Genomic DNA, 22,913 nt, shown 5'->3' with positions numbered 1-22,913 from the left:
CTCTGTAACATTTAGAGAGGAACAGAGAGAACACACTTTTGCTAAATTGAGTGGACTCGTGCCACTATCAATTTTGAGCCTTGACCTGATTTCAGACCCTTGAAAGTTGAAAATTAGCAAAATGTTTTTCCATTTTTCCGAAAAAAAGATTGAAGCTTTTAGATCACAAATCAAAATCGTCAACTTTAAATAGCTAAGGAAAAATATTTTGATCAAAAAAATATTGGAATATCAACAGTTACTTCTTTGAAACATGTCTGCTTATAGCAGCACATGGTTACTAAGTACATATTTAAAAGCATTGGGTTTATAAGAATCAAGCCTAAACTTCCTTTGATTCCTTAATGTAATTTTGTCCAGCTAAATACTTTACTACTTGATAATGTTTTTCTTTGCATTAGTAGAATACTTATAGAAAGAATTAGAAATATAAAAACAACAGTAAATGTAATACACTATCTATTTTAGTTCAGTCCAACCTGCAATAATTTAATTCAACCTATAGTACTTATAAAGAGTCTACTTTCTAGAGCATAATGCTAGCCCTAAGATAACTAAGGTCTTTGAGGAATTCAATGTCTGAGCTTTATGATAATAAAAGCATAGCGTTACTTTTACTGATCTCTTGCATGCATCGGCCACTCTACCAAGAATTTAGCACATGTTTTCTTATTTAATACCCCCAACAACATCCTTTGGAAATATATCAACCCCATTTAATAGGTAAGGAACAGTGGCTTAGATTATAGAATATATCCAGGGACACACAGCTCATAAATGGTTTAGTTTATTCACATAATTCATATATTAACACAAATATGCAGACACAAACCAGCTTACTTAACAGAAGTAGACACAAACACTGGCAACTTAAAAAAAAAAACAACTATGAATATATTTTTCCTTCTTTAACTGAAGCAAAGGTGTTTGCTGTTACTGGTGTTTCTCCTGCCAGCTTATGTTTAAATAATGACTATGTGATAGCTGCAGCATCATTGTACAGAAAGGGCAATGCATTTATAATCACAGAGGAGTGCAAAATCCTTTTATGGCTATTAACTCCAGTCTTACACACTCTGGCCCTAATACTGTGCTCTGTTCACTTTTTAGGGTAAATTATAACCAAAATGATATTTAAATTTTAAGTTGACTTTGTAATAAAACTTCTCCTCTTAAACCATATTTGTGTTTTTCCTAGGGAATTGTGGTAACACCATGCTTTAAATATACTCAACTGTCTTTTATAAAAGGATCCCAAACACACAAGACTGGAGAACTTCAGACACGAGTGCATGAGGGGCAAAAGTGTAGGAGGGAAACTCAGAGAAACATGAAGTTTTAAAAAGAATAGACTCCCCCAGTCCTTGCTCCCGTTTAGTTTTCAGATAGAAAACTCTTGATAGAAAATTTGGAAAAATAGGGACGCCTGGGTGGCTCAGCGGTTTAGCGCCTGCCTTTGGCTCAGGTAGTGATCCCGGGGTCCTGGGATCAAGTCCCACATCAGGCTCCCCACAAGGAGCCTGCTTGTGTCTCTGCCTATGTCTCTCTCTCTCTCTGTGTCTCTCATGAATAAGTAAATAAAATCTTTTTAAAAAATTAGAAAAATAGAGCTATCTAACTCGAAATAGTAGATTGAGCGACTATTGGTTTATTAGGCTGCCATAACAAAGTACCACTGATTAGGTGACTGAAACAAGAGAAATTCATTTGCTCACAGTTCTGGAGGCTGGAAGAGTTGGCTGCTTCTGTGACTTCTTGGCCTGCGGACGGCCGCCCACTTGCCACGTCTTCCCATGGCTCTATCTCCGTGCATATACGCCCTGGGTGTATCTCTTTGCATGTCCGCATTTCTTATTAGAACGACGGCATTTACATCAGATTAAGGTCCATTTTATTGGCCTCATTTTAGCCTAATTACCTCTTCAAAGGTCCTCTCTTCCAAAAAAAGTCACATTCAAGCTAGGGGGGATTAGGGTTTCCACATAGGAATTGGGGGGGGGGGACATAATTCAGCCCCTAACAGTGACCTTTAGCTGCAAAGGACTGAGAGTTCTTACAGATCCAGAATTTGTCTCTTCTACAAAATTTTCACTGTGTATAAATTGGGCACAATCAGTTTTACTAATACAATGCTGTGCTTTACTTATTAAAAATGACATTCCCTCTTTTGTGCGCTATGCTGAACGGGGTCCCTACCTATTACATTGTCTGCGTTTCCCCTTGTAACTTAAAGGGAACTTTCCATCATGTCTGGAGCCCTGGATGTCCTGCAAGTGAAGGAGGAGGATGTGCTCGATTTCCTCGCAGCAGGAACCCACCGAGGCACCTCAAACCTTGACTTCCAAACTGCAGTAATTAGGAAAAAATAAAATGTAAAAAAAAAGCTCGGGGATGGGGTGGGGTGGGGAATGGCATTACCTCATAAACCTGAAGAGAAGCTGTTAGAAGCTTCTGCGGGCAGGCTCCATGCACCGGGAGCCCGACGTGGGATTCGATCCTGGGACTCCAGGATCATACCCTGGGTCAAAGGCAGACGCTAAACCGCTGGGGGGATCCCTGGGTGGCGCAGCGGTTTGGCGCCTGCCTTTGGCCCAGGGCGCGATCCTGGAGACCCGGGATCGAATCCCACATCAGGCTCCTGGTGTATGGAGCCTGCTTCTCCCTCTGCCTGTGTCTCTGCCTCTCTCTCTCTCTGTGACTATCATAAAATAAAAAAAAATAAAAAAAAAATCTTAAAAAAAAAAAAAGAAGTTGTGAAATTAGAAATAGTTTGTGGTTGGTTCTCTGTCTCCTATGAAGGAGAAAAAGAGGTAAATAAACAAAAATTTTAAATATTAATTTAAAAGGTGCCTTACCCAAGCCTACTGTCCATTTCATTTCTCATTCCATAACTCTTAACCCTGGGCTACTGCTTTTCCATGCTACCAAGCCTGCCTCCACCTGACTGGAGAGTTCAAATCCAAGCCTGTCTCTGATACTGTAACTGAGCCCCTTCTCCAAAGTGCTTCCCAAGGCACTAGGACTTTCAAGAGAGGTATGAATTTACAGCATATATGCCCAGGTCAACAACATTTCTGTCCTCCTTATGAATCCACAGAATGGGATGGCAAGCTATAGGCCTCTTTGTGAGTTGTAAACTTCTTTGTTTACCACAGCATTATATACTATTTATTACCCACCTCCCTTTTCTTTTTCCTGAGGAGGTAGGTTTGGTATCCCTTTTCCCTTGAATTTTGTTAGAAGCCACCCCTGGAGTGTAAACTGGTATTATGTTACCCTAAACCATTTCTTGGCTTTTCTATTAAGAATTGCCTCCCGTCAAGTCTTTAATCATGCTCCACATACTCTCTATTCCCTTTTCAGCTCTATTTCCCTCCCTAATATTCATCACTGGCTGGAATGCCTTATATTCTACTTCTATATTTGTCTATAATTTGTTTTTTTCCCACTAGACTGTAATTGCAGAAGATCAGGGATTGTGTTGTTTACTGTTGTGTCTCTGGCACCTAGAGCCATGCCTACACACAGTAGGTACTAGATAGGAACTGAATGCATGAATAAATAAAAAAATGAATGAATAAATTCTAGAGGATAGGATTCAGAGCTAGTAATAGGGTCAAAGCTGTGGCTTTCTAGTGGCCAGCTTCATAACAAATAAGATAAACATAATTGCCGGGGGCAACCGGGTGGCTCAGGGGTTTAGCGCTGCCTTCAGCCCAAGGCCTGATCCTGGAGACCCAGGGTCGAGTCCCATGTCGGGCTCCCTGCATGGAGCCTGCTTCTCCCTCTGCCTGTGCCTCTGCCTCTCTCCCTCTGTGTCTCTGATGAATAAATAAAATCTTAAAAAAAAAAAACATAATTTCCATGCAGGGGTATTTTTATTATAAATATATGTTTCATTCATTCATTCATCCATTCACTTAACAACAAACATTTGTTGAGAAACTTTCATGTAAAGGCATTGTTCTATGTGCTGAAGTTGGTGCAGAATTCCAGGTTAGTAGGTTTTCTAGGGTAAGTAGGGTTTAAAAATGATGGGTGTTATTATGATATATTGTATGGATGCTAACTTACATGCTGGCTAAAGGAATATATGAATGAATGCCACAGTAAGCATCCTGATAGGGGTAGATGTGAAATAGGAGCACAAAAAACTATGAGTGCCTTTTAGGGGGTTATGAAGAGATCTTGACAGGCATGGATTTATTGAGGAAAAGTAATCTATTTTGCATAACAAAGGAGTTGTCGGCAATGGTCACTCTGAGCTGAAGGAACTAAATGTTCAAAAATATATATAAATAAGATTAAGTCATCTGGGGAGAATTGTTAAATTCTGTGACCAGAGATTGGGAATGTAGTTTGGGGCAGGGTTAGGAAGTATCTTAAGAATTCTAAATTTGTATCCTGTAGGTTACAGGAAACTGCTTAAGGTTATTCAGTGAGGAGTGACATGTGTATGTTTCAGAGACATGAACATTTTTGGTTCAAAATGTTTGGGAATGGAGGAGGAAGGAGATTTCATATAGAGATGCCTGGTAGGGAGCCATGACTTTGGTCTAAGTGAAGATGACGAGGACTAGGGTGATAGCAATGGGAGTAGAGAGGAAGTGATAGAGTAAATAAATATTTTGGAGGTGGAATCCACAGGATTTGAAGAGAAGAATAAGGAATGGCAAAGTTTCTAATTCAGGGAACTGATATATTGTTTTAACTTTAACTCTTATGACTAATAGATGGGTTAGAGGGAACAGGCTTGGTAGGAAGTGGGTGAGAGAGACACCAGCTTGCTATTATACATGTCATGTTTGAGTTGCCTGATACTATTAGGGAGATGACCCCTGGGCTCAGGGTAAAATGGGGCTGTAGAGGAAGATTTGGGTATCATTGCTGAGGCTATAGGATTTTATGAATGCCATCAGGTGGAGGGTACAAAGCAAGAATAAAAGCACTCCTAGGAAGGAATTCTGAGGTACATGAGTATTTAAGAGAAATTGGTAAAGATGGAGAATAAATTCTCAATTTTACCATAACCAGAGGAGAAAGAAGGGAGGGGAAATCTTTGCAGAAGGAAGAATCATCAACCAAAAACTGCTGCAAAACTCAAGAGAATAGAACAATTAAGAGTTTTGGGTGACCTTAAAAAGAGACATTTCAATTGGGTGCTAACAGTGACAGCTGGATTGTGAGGTCTGGAAGGTGAGAAAGCAAACTGAATGCTGTACATTTTATATGAATGTGTATTAGCATCCCCTGTTGCACCCTTCGCCCCTCCCCATGCAGCCCTTTCCACAGAAACAGATTTGCAGTCTTGCAGGACTTACAATGAATTGAATTAATTTAGCACCTTGTGCTCACATGTGAACTCTATAATAATATTCACAAGTTGTACAGTGTGACCATGAGCCCTTTCCTTTTCCTTTAGCACCCTTACAAATCCTTTTTTATGACTGAGGCATACCACTTATTGAACAAAATGTTTGAGGAAGTGAGTGAGGAAGTCTTTATTTCTGAAAAAATCAAGGGTAGATGCTCTGATTACCAGTAGCAGTCATCTATCCTGAGGTGTCCTTGACTTATGTTTGTTTCTGAGCTGATGATAATAGCCCCTGTTACCTATGTGATGAAAAAAAGTGCTGAGATCATTTTATAAGCAGAGTTTTTGTCCAAAAGCAAAAGGACAGAAAGAACACACATACCCATGTGTATCTATGTGTGTAAATGTATGGAAAAGGCTGAAGCATATACACCCAGTAGTTATTAGTGAATAATTTTGGGTGGGAGAATGAGATTAAGGAAGGGACAAAGAACTGTACTTTTTAATTTGTATTCTCCTGCACTATATAAAATTTTCAGTCAACATCTATTCATGCAATACAGAATTCTTGCTTTTAAGTTGAATTTTGGTTAGTTAACATACAGTGCAATATTGATTTTTGGAGTAGAATTTAGTGATCCATTGCTTACATACAATACCCAGATGCATTACTTCCACAGTTCTTTAAAAGAAGTAGTATCTCCTTGTGTGGAAGACTCCTTTCCACACCTACCCTACACAAAATACTAGACAGAGTATATAATACATTGAGTTTAAACATCTACTTGTTGGGGTATCTGGGTGGCTCAGGGGTTGAGCATCTGTCTTTGGCTCAGGTCATGATCCTGGGATCCTGGGATCAAGTTCTGCAGCAGGCTCCCTGCAGGGAGCCTGTTTCTCCCTCTACCTATGTCTCTGCCTTTCTCTCTGTGCCTCTCATGAATAAATAAATAAAATCTTTAAAAATTTTCTTTATCTACCAAACAGGATGCTCTGAGGGTCAAACCTGGGAGCTTGGTTTTTTTAAAGAACACTATTGGTTGATTCTCAGGTAAACCAACATTTAGGGATCATTGGTACATGTAAGAGAGTACTAACTTGGGAATCTGCAGGCCTAAGTTTTAGTCCTAAGACTTACCATTTAAGTGGCCTTGCCCGAATGATTATCTTCTCTGATACTCACTTTCTCATCTGACAATTGGTATTCCATTTCAGTTCTAGGGTTCTATGATATGTATGATTGTGAGCATGGCATGGCTCTGTGAAGGAGAAACTTAGCTCTAAATAAATCTCTTTGTTACCATGTTTATGTTTGTGCCTGGTCCTATCAAGTAAGATGCCTTTAGTGAAATTGTGTTTATTATTTCAAACTTTTAAAATCGCAGCATATCAAACCCTCAGATGCTTATCTGGGGCAGGAATTCCTCTGCTAATGGTCATGAGTTGTCACTCATAGGGGGAATCCTTGCCAGTATGACAAAACAGCAGTCATTAAAGTTTTTCTTATTTCTTCCTGATTTGTAAATATTTAGATATGAAGTGTCTGTAAAGTGGCTGGGGCAGGAGATGGGGTTGGTGGTAGAGGCATGAGTAATGAAGGGAATCTTATAAACATAAAGAAGTTTAGTTCTTTAACATTGGAGGGTATTAAAATTCTAAGCTTCCTTTAGTGTGGGTATGATCTTTCTTGCCTCCTGTCTTTGTTTAATAGCTGGGTAATTCGGTTTCTTGCAAGCTTGCTTTGCTCTTGTTCTGATACTTTGGACAAGATTCCCCATCTGCTGGCAACAGTAACTGAGGGTTAACTTGGTGAAATGATCTTGGAGTTAAACCCTAAGGTGAGAAAGCTGGAGCAAGCAGTTCGTGGACATCAGGACAGAGATTCTCTCTTTTGTTGACCTTTCCTTTGCTTCTAACCTAGAGAAGAAAAAAGGAAGGAGGATTGCTGTACTTTTGGTATTTCACTGTACATTCATGAGAATTTCTTATATTTGCTTAAAATTACAGTTGTTTACCGACATAAAAATGTGGTTTCCCTGTTATGTGCAACACTCTACTGAATTAGGTGTAGCTTAGTATATCATAACCATTACAAAAATAACCACATGCACACACACACACACACACACACACACACAAATACAAACAATACCCTGAAATTTCCCAATGGTATTTAGGATACCAAAGTCCCAATTGTATTTTGTAAGACAAATGGCTATGTTTCCTTTTCTTTTCTAGTACTAGAGCTATTGCCCACCCTTTTTCTCTCCCTCTTTTCCTTCCTCCTTTGAAAATTGGTGTCTAATACATTTGAGATCCAGAGGCATTTTTTCATAGACTGCAGTGATTTAATACATGCAGTGGGGCCATATTTTATGTATTTGCTTGTTTATTTTTAATGGGGCCATATTTTTAAAAGTGCGATTACTAATGAATTCTATGGTAAGGGGAAGTTGAAGGGAAACAGGATGTAGTTTTTTTTTTTTTTTTTTTTTTTTTTATTTATGATAGTCACAGAGAGAGAGAGAGAGGCAGAGACACAGGCAGAGGAAGAAGCAGGCTCCATGCACCGGGAGCCCGACGTGGGATTTGATCCCGGGTCTCCAGGATCGCGCCCTGGGCCAAAGGCAGGCGCCAAACCGCTGCGCCACCCAGGGATCCCCAGGATGTAATTTTGAGTGGAGACTCTCCTTTCCTTTGGAAAAAAACCACCTTAATAGAGTTGTTGCTTATGAAAAGGCAAAGTCCAGAGTAGGTTGGGTGAGGTTTGCACAAAGAATCAAAAATGCTATGCTATCTAGTGAAAAAGACAGTGCTTATTGAGTAACCAGGCAGTTCTGAGAAATCATTAGGCTGACTGTTTCCTCTTGCTGGTGGATGATACGGACAGGGAACAGAGGTCATGGGGGGATGATGAGAGATAGTAAAAGACCTGGAGTTGCTGAGATCTAAGGCTCAGCTCGAGGAACTAGGGAAAAAGCAGGGAGATTTTAAGTAGGGTTTTTTTTTTTTATAAGTAGGGAATTTATCATGGAAGGACATGGCCATGAACTTTAGGAGCTCAAATAATATCTGATATTAATTTTTTCCTTATTTTTATTCCTTTATTTATACTTAAATTTATAATTAAGCTTTATTAATCACTAAAGCCTGGATTAAACTTTGCTGAGAGAAATGATGAGACAATTCTTTGATCACAATTATACTGAGTTCATAATGTGAGAGTAACTGGGTTCCCCGTTTGTTCCCCTTCCAGGCTAATGGGAAGTAACATTCTTCCAATGGGTGTCATCAGTCAGTGAATTCTAGGAGTTGGCAAGCAACAATAAAAGTAGCTTATGAAAGAGCAAGAAATGAGTAGAAACACCCAAAATTGGCCAGTAGAATATGCAAATATTCTCCACGGTTGCCTATGAAATTAAGAAAGGAGAATGTGAAGGGAACATGCATATCTGCAATCCTGCAAGAGGTAAGGTTGAATGATTTTTATTTGGATGTTAAAAAAGGGAATCTCCAAAGTCTTGCAAATTTGAGACCCCTCAGATTAGTCATAGTATATTGTGTTTTCAAAATGCCTAATATTGGGACTCCTGGGTGGCTCATAGGTTGAGTGTCTGGCTCAGGCCATGGTTCCGGGGATTTAGTCCCGTGTGAGGCTCCCCACAGGGAGCCTGCTTCTTCCTCTGTCTGTGTCTCTTACTCTCTGTGTCTCTCATGAATAAATTTATAAAATCTTTTTAAAAATGCCTCATATTTAGGAGTATTCATTTTGTAAACATGAATATCATACTTTTACATTGTGTAAATTAACATTTAAACATTTTTTTTAAGGTTAGGGATATCCTGTTAAATGTAATTCTATGTAATATACCCTATGTGATGAGTATATCCATAAAACTTTATCCATAAAAGACTACTATTTGATTGCAATTAAAAGATGGGTAATGGAGAGACTGAACTCTCAGAGGTCATCTGATTTTAAAAAAGATGAATGAGTTTACTTGATTGACAGAGTTCATAAAAGAGAATTTTGATGGAAAAACAATCTGACTTTGTAATCATTCACAGTGTTGTTTTTCACTATCACCCTGGAATTCGGCCATTGATACAATGCCTGCTTTGCAGTCTGTTTTTTCTTAGTCACTGCTTTCTTCTCCAAAATTCTCTTCAGATTAAGAAATACAAAGCCACACTCAGTAACAGTGATTCATGAATAAAAAATTCACAATCCATAGTCCTTCTATAGCTCTGAATTTTTTTTTCTTCTCCTTGAGCTTTTTTAGCTGAAAATAAATAGAGACACTTCTAGGAAGTGTCTAAATTAATTTGTTCTCATCAAACTAAAAATCATATGATTCAGATTTGCCTCATTCTAGCCCAAACAGTAAGAGTTTTATAGATAATATTCCTTAAGCATACTTAGTTTTAATCTCTGGTGGAAAAGAATCTATTCCTAGTCAGTGGTCCAGTTCCTGGGATTAGAAGGTAAACGTGGGTATGAATTGTGGCTGACACTGCACACCCTACATCAGTGATTGTATCAGGAGTCAGAGGCCTTACAGGGAGATACAGATCGGTGCCACAGACTTGGCGCCAGGCACAGACAGGGCCTGGCTTTCATTCATGACCAGTGTTGCACTGTCAAAGTGATTTCTAGATGTTGTGACCTATTACTAGCTTCCCTGCCCTGGGATGCACAGCTTGTATTGAATAAACTTGCTGTTAATTTGTCTTTTTGCTTTTGTGTTCCTTTACTTTTCCGGTCTCTCTTCTTCACTTGAGCTCGTCAGTAGTTAGAAGAGTATCAGCTGGAAACTGAATCTTGAGAAGTTGACTGAGGGACTGTGATTGAGATAGAATTAAAGCCTCCACCCCCCTCCCCCCAACATTGCAGGAAATTTGAAGAAGCACAACCCCAGAAAATGTGGACATTAGAAGAAGAATCTTAGGAGGGAGAAGGTATCAAGAAAGAAAACTTGACAGATGAGAGATTTTCTCACAGGATGTCATAACCGAAAGGAACCTAAGAGTGTTACCTGGGAAAGAAAACATCATAGCTGAAAAATCAAAAGAAGCCAGGTAGAGAAGGAAATGAAAATGAAGAGCTGGTAAGGAAGAGGACTTTTCTGTAATTTAGCAGCCTTCAAAACAGAGGCATTCCCAATAATTAAATATCTATAAGATATTTATTATGAAAATTCATAAAAATAAATTTGATTATTAGATATGGAAATCAAATTGCCTTTTTTCCCTTCTTCAGTCTTCAGTACCTAATGGAGAAGGGCCTCAGAGGATTTCCTTTAAGTCATTATTTAAAAAACTAATAAATCTTGTCCTCTTCTGCCATTAAAACCTTGCATGGCAGTGGACCAAAGTACATTAGAGTCATATTGGGGAGATGCTAGTGAGGAAAACTTACAGTAACAGGGATGAGAATGCTTCTGCTCCCCTTTGATCCCATGGGCCTTAGTTTACTAAAGGCCCCATCAGCATTTTTCTTAAGCTGCATTCACTGTATATATTCAATTTTAAATTAACTGTACACAATGTATTTGCTTCATGGGTTATCTAAGATTCCTATTTTAAATATCCAAATACCCAAATATAAAGTTTTAGTGTCTGAATTTCCTCCCATTGTACAGTTGACATGTAGTCATGAAGAAGGCTGTGATGTGTAAGCAAAACAGGAAAGCTTGATGTGAAAAAACTCAAACATACAGAATATCTAAAATCAAATACAGTATGCTTTAGATCATTCATGGTTTGAGATTATTTATGTCATTAAAATTGCTCCTCTTTGTTAGCATGGATAGCTTCCAACTGCCCAAATTCTGGTGCCTAGAACTCATAGATAAACAAGAAGACTATCAAATACTGAAGAATCATCGATAGCTACATTCTTAAATGACCAAACATTTGATATTTTTTCAGAATCATTCTTGGTCTCATTTTAAAATCCAAAGAATAGTTAAAAAATAATATATATATATGCACACACACACAAAGAATAGTTAAAAAATATACATATACATATGTATATGTATATATATATTCTCTGTGTATATATATGTATATAGTTTCAAAAGCTTCTAGTTTTTGAACTTATGATGGGTTAGAGTATTACATATACATTTTTGCAAAAATTAGGCCACTTCTGCTAAGATAAACATTGTGTAACTCCCTAAACTATTACAATGGCCCAGAAGTAGACTTCCAAACAAATAAAAAGAAAACAACCCTTTACAAAAAGCATGATCAGCAAGGCACACAATGCGGTGCATTCTTGATAGACATTTAATGCATGCTTTATCTTAAATGGAATATAAAAAGAAAATATTTTTGCTTGTATTTTGGAATAAGATCTAAGAAGCAGCTCATACGTTTGTGTTGTTTAGTTTGCTGATGTTAGAGAGGAATTGTGTAATACCTATATGACCTCTTAACTGCTTTGTTAACAATATTTAGTCAGACTCATCTGAATAGTCAGCAATAGCATCTTTTTTTTTTTGGTTCTACTTTGGAGTGTGGTTGGTTCCCCTAAAAGTTTCTCTGGTTATCTTTCTTTTTTTTTTTAATTTTTTTTTTTTTTTTTTTTTATGATAGTCACAGAGAGAGAGAGAGAGAGAGGCAGAGACACAGGCGGAGGAAGAAGCAGGCTCCATGCACTGGGAACCTGATGTGGGATTCGATCCCAGGTCTCCAGGATCGCGCCCTGGGCCAAAGGCAGGCGCCAAACCGCTGCGCCACCCAGGGATCCCTCTGGTTATCTTTCTGTTTGAGGTCATTGTGTTGTTATGTGTCAAGTTGGTTGGGCCACAGGGTACCCAGATATTTGGTTAAACACTATTTTGAATGTGTCTCTGAGGGTGTTTCTGGATGAGATCAACATTTAAATTGGCAGACTAAGTAAAGCAGATTGCTCTCCTCAGTGTGGGGAAGGCTCATCCAAATGTTGATGGCCAGATTAGAACAAAAAAGCTAAGAGGAATTTACTCTCTTTGCCTGAGCTTTGAGCTAGGACATCAGTCTTCTCCTGCCCTTGGCGTCTGACCTTGGAGTCAGACTCAGACCAGAACTTACACCATCAGCTAGTGTGGTTCTAAGGCCTTTAGACTGAGAACCTTTTCCATTGGCTCTCCTGAGTCTTCAGTTTGCAGAATGCAGATCTTGGGACTTCTCAGCCTCCATAATTGCATTGCCTAATTCCTTATAAAAAAAAATCTCTTTATATGTGTATATATATTCTATTTGGTTCTTTTTCTCTGGAGAATCCTAACTAATGCAGTCACCTATTTAGCTTTCTCATGAGCTTGTCAATGGGAGCTACGCTTGACTATAAAAACACTAGCTTCCGAGATTTGTACTCCCTTTCTACGAAGTCTCTTTGAAGAGAGTTCTCAGAGGGAAAAGTAAAGGAAAGTCATTCCTATATATGTGCCTAGAAGCTGTCCCAAGGCAACTCCATTCGAACAGAGTATTGTCCAAAACACCTACTTCGAGCTCATTTCATGTAACTTATGTCTGTTTGTCTCTGGCTTGGAGTCCCAAAATGCTTTTAGCATCTGGCAGCCACTTGCTCAGTTCTCAACTACTCATACTCAGCTGAGGACTCACTCAGCCTCTGGAAGATTAACACTGTCTCTGAAAGTCATCTTTGCTATTGTTATTTTTTTTAAGATTTTATTTAAATTTATTTACTTATAAATTTATTCATAAATTTTTGAAGTTTATTCATGACAGAGAGAGAGGCAGACACAGGCAGAGGGAGAAGCAGGCTCCCCTCAGGGAGCCCGATGTGGGACTCGATCTCTGAACTCCAGGGCCAAAAGCAGAGCTCAAAGCTGAGCCATCCTGCTGTCCCTGCTATTGTTATTTTTAAAGCCTACCAGTTTGGTTGCTTCTACTGGGACTGCTTCTGAATTCATCAAGGGTCTTTACTCTCATAGATGGATGGGCTTTGGAGACTCTGGACTTCCATGACATATATATATATATATATATATATTTCATATATGTATATACTTTTTTTTTCTATTTCAGTTGTTCAAAAGATCCCATGACCCAAAAAAAGATCTTTGTCCTAGGGAGTTGGTACACTTGCTGGTTCTTTAAGGGATTCTGGTTCTTTCCTTTAACTGCCCACGGAGAAAAAACAAAACAAAAAACTGCCCAGGGAAGAGGTAGCAGTCAAAAAGCATTGTTTGCTTTGTTGAGCCCAAGGAGTTTATCAGTATTTTAGCACTTTCTTAACCAAATGTCTTCCCCTAAACTAAGAAGGTTGCATATATTTGTTCTCAGAAGTATATATCAAGCATTCACAGCTGTCTCAGAGTGATAAAAATAGCTCAAGGTTAAGCCCAAATATATACTTTTCCAAGGAAATCCTGTAGTCTCTATAAGTTTCCAGGGTAGGACAATGTACTAGTTTACTGTTTATTGAAATTTTAGGATATCTCATGTTTTGTTTCTTAAACATGCATATTAGCAAAAGATGTATTTTTCCTACTTTTTCAGCATGTCTCCTTTCTTCATCCCACCTTTATTTGGGGGGCAATGAAGTTCAGTGTTAGGGTTTTTAGTGATTTACAACAAATTATGGAGTACCTCTGTTCTTTTAATCCCTGGATGTTTACAGTTGTAAGCTACAGGGACAGGATAAAGTCACTGCCGTAATTTTTCCCTGAGTAAAGGAATAATACTGCAGTGCATTCGTGTTCTGCCAATTTGCTGTTTCACCATTACACCTTCAAGAGGTTTTTCTTAGTTATAGAGTGGTCCTTGTCTGCATGGAGCTGTCAGTCTAGCAGGAGAAAGCTTCACAAATACACAGTGATAATCAAAAGTGACAACTATAATAATGGTGTCTATAAAGTGCAGTGGAATTGAGCCTGGGGAGCCATGAACTCTGCTTTCATGCTTGTGGGTCAGGGAGGGCTAAGATATACATTTATTCCAAAACAAACGGATTTTATTTTTCTAAATTAAATTCTCCCTTCCTTTAGAGTTAAGAGGGATTACACGACCTCAAAATATGCTTATTGTCTAGGCTTACAAGGTCTGTAGGAAGGCTGGAGGCTCTGTGGCTGACAGCATGCACTTTTGGCTTCTCAGACTTCCTATGAAGCTTCCAAGGCTTTGGTTTTTAGGTTTTAGTCCTGAAACAATCCACCTATATTAGATTACTGCTTCCTCCCAGAATGTTTTGCAGTCCTCTGAAACCTCCCCTCATTCTGAAGTTATGGCTCTTTTCTGTTTAATTCCAGTGAGATGTTCTTTCTCTAAAACAATCCATCTTTTTTAAAAATTAAAGAGAAAAAGTCTATTTTTTTAATTTTTATTTATTTATGATAGTCATCAGAGAGAGAGAGAGAGGCAGAGACAGAGGGAGAAGCAGGCTCCATGCACCAGGAGCCTGACGTGGGATTCGATCTGGGGTCTCCAGGATCACACCCTGGGCCAAAGGCAGGCGCTAAACCGCTGCACCACCCAGGGATCCTGAGAAAAAGTCTTTAGAACACAAAAATCTTGCTTATACCCTAAAAAGGGAGGAGGAAAAGTGGTTCTGATTTTCCTGGTGAGCCTATCGGGGGGAAAAAAGAAGTACAGCTTACTTCATCATCTTTTTGTTCTGTTACATTGCTTTAGTTCCTATTTTAATGGTGTTAGAGGTTTCTAAGTGGATGCTTAACTATTATTCCTGGTATTAAAAAAATGAGATCCTAGCAATAGGATTTTGTGTGTTAGAGATCTCTTAGGTTGAGCAGATTTTTTGGTGTGTATTTTTATATGTGCAGGTATCAATACAGTATGAGTTATAATAGTCAAGTAGACAATCAGGTATTCATCCCTAAAAGATTTTATGGGACACCATTATGTTCTAGGTACTGTTATTGGCATTGGGATTTGGGGTGCAATTGTGAATCAGAACTTATATTTTATCAGGAATTTTTCTGGAGCAAGATGATGATTAAAATGATGATAGGAACTGTCATAAATGTTGTATGTAAATTATTTTATTTAATACTTGCAATAATCCTGCATTTAGATATAACTCATTAGTCCCATTTTATAGATAAGGAAACTGAAGTGGAAAGCATTCAAGTGGTTTGCCAAAATTTAAATTGCCTATAAGTGCTTGAGATATAATTGAAATCCATGTGTTCAAAGCCTGTACTCAATGCTGCCACACTAGTCAGGATGGTGGTAAAGACTAGGAAGATACATATATATTTTTTTAAACAGATGAAACATCTTGAATACTTCTTTTGAAATATGTTTAAGGTGCAGGTTTATTTAGTGACAGACACACAATCTGATATGTGTTGAATTGTGTCCCTTTCAAATTTGTATGTTGTTGAAGTCTTAACCTCCTGTACTTAAAAATATGATTTTATTTGGAAATGGTGTTGTCGATGTAATTAGTTAAGCCTCTAACCTAAAATGATGTCTTTATAAAAAGGGGAAATTTGGCCACATACACACAGGGACGATGCCATGTGAACATGAAGGCAGAGGTGGGAATGATGTATCTACAAGCTAAGGAAAGCCAAAGACTGCGAGCAAAATGCCAGAATCAAGAGAGAGAGATAGGAAATAGATTCTTATTATGCGAGCCCTCAGAAGGAATCAAATCTCTTAACACCTTAATCAACCTTCACAACTGTGGACTTCTATTTCCAGGACTGTGAGACAATACAGTTCTTGTTTAAGCCACCTAGTTGTGCTACCTTTTTGCAGCAGCCTTAGCAAACTAGCATGCAAACCATCTAAGGCAACTCATCACAGATGAGTGTGTAAAGATTGATGAAAATGCTCCCTTAATGTACTAAATTTATTGATGTTGAGGAACAATACAGTGGACAGATTACATACTGTAACATAGTAACAATTTAGTATGCATGTTTATTTATGTTGACAGTCGTTATAGCCACCCTGTATCTTTTACTTAGAGAAGTTGATTCAGTTTGTTTGTTTATTTATTTATTCATGAGAGACACAGAGAGAAAGCTGAAACACAGGCAGAGGAAGAAGCAAGCTCCCCATAGGGAGCCTGATGTGGGACTTGATCCCAGAACCCCGGGATCACGCCCCGAGCTATAGACCAGATGCTCAACTGCTGAGCCACCCAGGCATCCCCAAGAGATTGATTCACTTTAAATAATCAATAATTAGATTTATACATCATATCCAGAAAATACTGTTTGGTTTTCATTAAGGAATTTAATCAAAGGGAAAAGGGAGACTTATAAAAATATTAAAAACAGAACAAAAATTATTTAATATGAAACCTGAAAATAAGCATTCAAGATTGACAGCTGTAGCATTTTGCATTCCCATCAGCAACGAATGAGAGTTCTTACTGCTCTATACTCTCACCTGCATTTGGTGTTGTCAGTATTCTGAATTTTGACCATTCCAGTTGGTGTTTAGTGGTATTTCATTGCTCTTTTACTTTACATTTTCTTGATCACGTATGATGTGGGGCATCTTTTCATATACTTACATGCTATCTGTATACATATATATTTTTGATGAGGAGCCTGTTAAGGTTTTTGTCCCATTTTTAAAAAATATTTTATTTATTTATGAGAGACAGAGGGAGAGAGAGGGAGAGAGAGAGAGAGGCAGAGACACAGGCAGAGGGAGAAGGAGGCTCCATGCAGGAGCCCGATGTGAGACTCGATCCCGGGTCTCCAGGATCACACCCTGGGCTGAAGGCAGCACTAAACCGCTGAGCCACCCGGGCTGCTCTGTCCTTTTTTTTTTTTTTTTTTTTTTAATTTATGATAGTCACACAGAGAGAGAGAGAGAGAGAGAGAGAGAGAGAGAGAGAGGCAGAGACACAGGCAGAGGGAGAAGCAGGCTCCATGCACCGGGAGCCTGATGTGGGATTCGATCCCGGGTCTCTAGGATCGCGCCCTGGGCCAAAGGCAGGCGCCAAACCGCTGCGCCACCCAGGGATCCCCTCTGTCCTATTTTTTTTTTTTTTTAAGATTTTATTTATTTATTCTTGAGAGATAGAGCCACAGACACAGGCAGAGACAGAGCCAGAGGGAGAAGCAGGCTCCATGCACCGGGAGCCCGACGTGGGACTCGATCCCGGGTCTCCAGGATCGCGCCCTGGGCCAAAGGCAGGAGCCAAACCGCTGCGCCACCCAGGGATCCCCCCCTCTGTCCTATTTTTAATTGGATTTTTTTATCATCAAGTTTTAAGAGCTCTTTGTAAATTTTGGATTACAGTCCTTTATCAAATGTGTCTTTTGAAAATGTTTTCTCCCAGTCTGTGGCTTGTCTTCTCATTCCCTTGACACTGTCTTTTGCATAGCAGAAGTTTTTAGTTTTGATAAAGTACAGTTGTCAAATATCTCTTTCATGGGTTGTACCTTTGGTGCTGTATCTAAAAAGTCATTACTATTCCCCAAGTCATCCAGGTTTTCTCCTATATTATCTTCTAGGAGTTTTATAGTTTTGTGTTTTACATTTAGTGTGCAACTCATTTTGAGTCAATTTTTATGTAGAGTCTAAAGCCTATGTCTAGATTTTTTTTTGGAATATCCAGTTGTTTCAACATCATTTGTTGAAAAGTCTATCTTTGTTCCATTGTATGCCTTTGCTCCTTTATTAAAGCTTGATTGACTATATTCGTGTGGATCTATTTCTGAACTCTATTCTGGTCTTTGACTTTTTTGTCTATTTTGCAAATATCATACTGTCTTGATTAAAGTAACTTTATAATAAGTCTTCAAGTTGAGGCATACCTGATTTCTGACTTTGCTCTTCTTCAACATTGTGTTAGCTATTTTTGATCTTTTGTCTCTTCATACAAACTTTGGAATCATTTTTTGGTATCCCAAGTTTTTCTTGCTTGGAATTTTTACTGGGATTTCATTGGATTTAGAGGTCAAGTTGGGAAGAACCAACATCCTAATATTGGGTCTTCTTACCCGTGAACATGGAATCTCTCTCCATTTATTTGGGTCTTCTTTGATTTCTTTCATCAGTGTTTTGTATTTTTCCTCATACATATACATATTTTGTTATTTATACCTAGTAACACATTTTTGGGGAGTGCTAATGTAAATGGTAATGTATTTTTAATTTCCAATTCCATTTGTCATCGCTGATATATAGGAATGTAATTGACTATTAACTGTGTATCCTGAAACTTTAACATAATTAGGTAATTACCTATTAGTTCCAGGAGGTTTTTTGTTTTTCTTGTGTATTATTCTTTTGGATTTTCTACCAGCAATCATATTATCTTCAAACAAAGACAGTTTTATTTCTTTCTTCCCAACATATATTCTTTTTATTTCCTTTTCTTGTCATATTGTATTAGTTAGGACTTCAGGTATGATGTTGAAAAGGAGTAGTACAAGAGGACATACTTAACTTGTATCTCATCTTAATGGGAAAGTTGCAAGTTTCTCACCACTGAGAATAATTACTGTTGGTTGTTTTTGTAGATATTCTGTATTAAGTTGAAGAAATTCCTCTTTATTCCTGGTTTTTTATCATGAATGGTTATTGGATTTTATTAAATGCTTTTTTTTTGCTTCATTTGATGAATTCCTGTGACTTTTCTTGTTTGTAGCCCATTGATGTGACAGGTTACATTAACTGATTCTATTTCCAGCTTTATAGTTATAATTGGCATACATCAGTGTATTAAATTAAGGTGTAAAGCATAGTGGTTTGACTTATATGTACTATTGAAATAATACATTAATTGATTCTGAATGCAACTAACCTTGCATACCTGGAATAAATCTCATTTGGTCATGGTGGATATTCTTTTTAATATATTGTTGGTTTCACTTTGTTAATATTTTATTGAGAATCTTTACAACTATGTTCATAAGAGATATTGGTCGATGGTTTTCTTTTATTGTAATGTCTAACTGTGTTTGGTAATAAGATAATGCTGGGCTTATAGAATGAGCTAGAAAGTGTTCTATCTGCTTCTATTTTTTGGAAGAGATTAGAGAGAATTGTTACAATCTTTTCATTAAGTATTTGGTAGCATTCACCAGGGAAACCATCCGGACCTTGCTTTCTTTTTTGGAATGTTATTAGTGACTTTGTATTTTTAGATCTAGTTTTCCTTGAATTATCTATTTTTTCTTTTGTATATTTTGTGTTTGTGTGCGTGTGTGTGTTTTGTGTACTTGTGTCTTTCAGAAATTGGTGCAGGGTACCTGGGTGGCTCAGTTGCTTAAGCACCTGACTCTTGATTTTGGCTTAGGTCATGATCTTGGGGGTCCTGGGATTGATACCGATGCTCCATGCTCAGGGCAGAGTGCATGTCCCTCTCCCTCTGCTCCTCCCCCTGCTCGCTCATTCTCTCTCTCTCTATCTCTAGTTCTAAAATAAATAAATGAAATCTTAAAAAAAAAAAAAAAGGAAATTGGTGCGTTTACCTATTCATAACATTCCTTGTTTATCCTTTTTATGTTCATAGAATTGGTAGTAATGACCCCTTTCATTTCTGATACTAGTAGTTTGTGTCCTTTTTATTCTTGGTTAGCCTGGCTAGGAGTATATTGGTTTTATTAATCTTTTTAGAGAACCAGCTTATATTTGTATTAATTTTCTTTATTGATTTCCTCTTTTCAATTTTTACTGATTATTCCTATAATTTTTGTTACTCCTCCTCTACTTGCCTTAAGCTTACATTGCTCTTCTTTTTCTATATTCTTTTTTTTTTTTTTTTTTTTTTTTTATGATAGTCACAGAGAGAGAGAGAGAGAGGCAGAGACACAGGCTGAGGAAGAAGCAGGCTCCATGCACCGGGAGCCTGATGTGGGATTCGATCCCGGGTCTCCAGGATCGCGCCCTGGGCCAAAGGCAGGCGCCAAACCGTTGCGCCACCCAGGGATCCCTTTTTTCTATATTCTTAAGGTAAAAGTGTGTATTGCTGATTTTAGATTTTTCCATTTTTCTAATACATACTTTCAGTGTTATAAATTCCTCTTTAAGCACTGCTTGTGCTTAAATTTATCAGTTTTTTTAAATTTACATTTAGCTTAAAGTATTTTTAAGTTTTCCTGAGATTCTTCCTTGACTCATTAATTTCATTTTTTGAATAATTATAAAGAAACTGGGATCCCTGGGTGGCACAGTGGTTTGGCACCTGCCTTTGGCCCAGGGTGCGATCCTGGAGACCCGGGATCGAATCCCACATCGGGCTCCCGGTGCATGGGGCCTGCTTCTCCCTCTGCCTATGTCTTTGCCTCTCTCTCTCTCTCTCTGTGACTATCATAAATAAATAACAATTTTTAAAATTTTTAAAAAATTATAAAGAAACTGAAAAAATAAAAAATAATTGTAAAGACACTATTATTTAGAGTTTATTAAATACTAACTACGATAAATAAACTAAAAACTCAAAGTTCTATATTTTTGTAGTATACAAAATTAAATTTTTATTCATTCTTTTATTGGTATACAGAAAAATCCATCTCATATATTTTTAAAAATAATTATTATCTAATGAACCTAAGCCCCTAAGATAAACAGATTTACAGTTTGAGTAAGCTTCTAGGTAGCTAAGTATATTGCTGTTAAGAGTGATTTACTTATGGAATATCCATGTTAAATAGTGTCCAGCTCATTACAGTGTTAAGGCTTGTCTCATCTCCAATACTATTACTGTATACCTATATCTGTATGACATGTATATGTATGTATTACGAAAGATGGTCAGCATTAAACAAATACCTCATTTGACTTAATTTACTCAAATAAATTATACCTAAATCTTAAGAAAAGAGAAAAAAAGTATTTCTAGTAATCATATCACTTAATTTAAATCAATCGCTGTCTGGCTCTGCTAGCACAATAGCTGCTACTTTTTTCTGCTCACCTCTCTCCTGCTCTACAAAGTATTTGAAGCCCTTCATTTTGGGTCCAAGGTTGTAGCTCCTTGCTTGTTGTGGTTTCAGGATCTTGTACTTCCTTCCCTGCTTGTCCTTTCTCCCTTTTGCTGCCCTTCAAATTACCTGGGTTTTGAACAATCTTCCTTATCCTACTGTCAAGAATTGTCTTCTGGTTCTGCTGTGTTTATCTGATATTTGACCGCTTACTTCTCCTGACCTCATTTATTTGGGTGAGAAAAAGACTAAAAAATCATGGCAGGGGCAGCCCGGGTGGCTCAGCGGTTTAGCGCTGCCTTTGGCCCAGGGCATGATCCTGGAGACCTGGGATCAAGTCCCGCATCGGGCTCCCTGAATGGACCCTGCTTCTCTCTCTGCCTGTGTCTCTTCCTCTCTCTCTCTCTCTCTCTCTCTCTCTCTCTCTCTCATCTCTGATGAATAAATAAATAAAATCTTTAAAAAAATAAAATAAAATAAATCGTGGCTATTGAAGGACATGGGAAGGGATGTAACTCTCTTGACAATTCTTTAGCTCTGTCTTAAGTTTATAATTGAAATAAAAGCAGGCAATCTTTATAAAGGCTAAGGCATCCTTTACAGAAAGAAAAGATGACATCCCAGTTATTGTGAAATGCTAACTTATAAGTATGTTCCATTACAATAAATTATCTTGCCTTTAAAGAGCTTTTAGATTTTCAACAATGAGAATCATTTCTAGAGTGGGAAGAAGAAAAAAATGTGTTTCTTCCACAGCATGATTACAAATCATTTCTCCTGCTATGTAATGCTTTTCAAAATCATAGTGCAGTAAAGAATCCCTCCATTTCCTTTGTTGAGAAAGGAAGGAACTGAAGTCTTTAATGGTTCTGATGAAATTAGGAATTTCATACCCAGCCCCAAAGAGAATATATTAAAAGTTTTAACAGCTTAAAAGTCTCTTTCAACTTCTCTCTGTGTCATTAAGAAAACACACGAGAAATTCCCATATGGAAAGTATGGATTTTTCTTTCCCCTAATCAGATAAAGTAGCTTCTTATCTCTCCTGTTCTTTGTGCAGGAGTGAACTGGACTAACCACAGGCTGCTGTCTGTTTCAGTGCATTCTGGTCCATCTCTACTGCCGATTAATTGCCTATGCTCAAAGACGGAGGTAATCAGCTCTTACGCTTCTAGATATGTGTTGACCCCTTCTCCTAAGTACACACACACAGCCTTTTGCCAAAGTTTCTAGGCATTTTGTCAAAGATGCACTGTCTGTAATGAAGTTGGGGGAAGCCAGGAGCACTAAGAGTGAAGCCCACAGCTGCTTGAAGAAACACTGCCAAGATAAGAGCAGCTTTGAAGGATAAACTGGGAGATTATGTTAGCAAGCATGGCTAAGGCTTCTGGAGGGCTGGGGGAGGCTGCACTTCCATCCAACGTTGTATTACAAGTCTTAGAGTTTTATTCTTTTTTAATGAATTATTTATGCCCCTGGGAACACCAAACAAAACGTTTCTTTCAAAAGAATGATATTTCATGGAAAGTGCTTAGACTTTGGTGTAAACATTTTAGGATGTAACAAAATCACAATGATTTCCACAAATGTCTTAATCTATTAGCAAGGATTACTTAGGTGGATTCTCTATAGTCACACCATTGCCTTTTCTGCAAATATTTTCTAAAGGAATGGATAACCTTTAGGTCAGGAACCCACTCTGTGGTATATAATTTTAAATAAGATCT

General features: G+C 37.9%; 1 long non-coding RNA gene across 1 annotated transcript in view; it reads left to right on the top strand.

Annotated features, from left to right (window-relative positions):
* LOC121481554 overlaps window positions 1-22,301 on the top strand; it is a 33,087-nt gene extending 10,786 nt beyond the window's left edge. Inside the window, exons 2-3 of the long non-coding RNA XR_005985315.1 lie at window positions 8,571-8,783; window positions 22,247-22,301. This is a non-coding gene — a long non-coding RNA (uncharacterized LOC121481554). The remainder of the gene's footprint in view (window positions 1-8,570; window positions 8,784-22,246) is intronic.
* The last annotated feature ends 612 nt before the right edge of the window (window positions 22,302-22,913 follow it).

The sequence above is a fragment of the Vulpes lagopus genome, chromosome 23 (genome assembly GCF_018345385.1).
Source record: "Vulpes lagopus strain Blue_001 chromosome 23, ASM1834538v1, whole genome shotgun sequence".
NCBI lineage: Eukaryota > Metazoa > Chordata > Mammalia > Carnivora > Canidae > Vulpes > Vulpes lagopus.
Note: the sequence above shows the minus strand (reverse complement) of the source record. Positions and strands in the feature narration are given on the sequence as shown.